Raw genomic sequence first — 1,784 nt, forward strand, 5'->3', positions numbered from 1 at the left:
CTGTCAACATTGCATTTGCCAATACAATGCTTATTACACAGCATCACACCAGGGCTTATGAACATATCTTACATATATTTAATGTATAAAAATATATCTGATAGACAAAGAAATTTTATTTTATTATAACATTGCCAATTATTATAAATGTACAGCAAGTTTTTTTCTTCAAGTAAACTTTTTAAATCTACCTTGTGTTATTAATTGCTGCTGTGGTGGTTTTTTAAGTGCCATCAAGTTGCTTCTCATTCATAGAGACCCTGTATAGTTTCTGAGGAGCAGAATGCAGGTTTGAACTGCTAACCTTGCCATTAGCAGTCCAGTGCTTATCTTAGAGTGCCATACCACAATAAACTAAATTTCTGCTAGATGAATTAAAATTCCTTAAAAATTATAATTATTTTCCCTATATTTAGCACAGAATATGATTGTCATCTTTGCTGTGTGTATACATGCACGTGTGTGCATCTTTTCAGAGCTTCTGCATCTCTTGATCAATAGTTGTTCGTCTGTTTGGTACATGCATCTAAAATTTGTAGGTATGTGTGCTGTACCTACACATTTCCTAGAACACTTACCACATTTAAAACATTAAGAATTGCTATTGGTATCCAGAAAAAGAATATGTTACTAAATTTCTTTTTAATACCAAATCTATTATTATCTTTGAAACAAAATACACAAAGTATTAGTGAGAAAAAGTAAAAAAAAAACAAAAAACTGAAGAATGTTAAATTGCTCTTACTTTCAAGAACTGAAGCCCTTTCAAATAGTTAACTGCAAAACACATAAAACTGTGAAGCACATAAAAATGGTATGTAACAAATAGTAAAACATAATGGAAGTTTAACTGTTAAAAGAATAAAACCTGCTAAATGAATAATAGCAGTAGCCAAGCCGGGTATGATTTCATGCTTTTCCACTGTAAAATGTAGGAATCCATTCACATATAATAATTCCAGAAAGAAAGTTCCACAGTTTTGAGATATTTGTGGAGTAACAAGTCAGCTTCACTAGAATCCTCCCCATTTTAAAGACAAACAAAACCTGCTGACCCAGCACATTCCTGAGAAAAGTAAAGATTAAGACTCCCAAGAATTAGAAATGCTTAGTTAGTTATCCATTTTCCAGAGTCATTTTCTGTATGTTCATGCAAATGGCAACCCCACAAGACAAAATAAATATCTGTGACAACGATGGAGCAGATATTGTGAAAACTAGCCTGCTCATGTGAAGGATGGTAAATGAGCTCCATCTCATGCTTTTCTAGCTTTATAAACTACACACGTGCCTTCAATGGGACAGAACTAGTTTATTTTGCAAAAGGGTATTCCTTTCTTTTCCAGTTTAACAAAAATGGAACTGTTATATTTGACAAAAATAACCAATCTGAAAAAATACTCTTCCCATCCTCCCTAATTCACTGCAGATGGATTGCACTATTGGCCTTAATTCTTTACCTTTCCCATAAAAGAAGAGCATATTTCCACACTTAATGTGATTTGTTTGCTTTGGCTAAAAAAATGAGGCAAAAGAAATGATATCCTTGTAAATACCTAGGCCTCAAAATATCTTGAATGTTTCTCATACTCTCTTACATCTCCTCCACCATATTGAGAACATGTAGGAGTTATCCTTTTTGTCATAGGTAGAGAAAAGTGAGAAACACAGGGAACAGACCCACCTCCAAACAACTGTAGACACGTGAGTAACCTAGTCAAGGCCAGCGAAACTTCCCAGCTGAGCTCAACTTAACTTGACTTACAGAATAATAAATGATTGTT

The sequence above is a fragment of the Chrysochloris asiatica genome, unplaced genomic scaffold (genome assembly GCF_000296735.1).
Source record: "Chrysochloris asiatica unplaced genomic scaffold, ChrAsi1.0 scaffold00169, whole genome shotgun sequence".
Taxonomy (NCBI): domain Eukaryota; kingdom Metazoa; phylum Chordata; class Mammalia; order Afrosoricida; family Chrysochloridae; genus Chrysochloris; species Chrysochloris asiatica.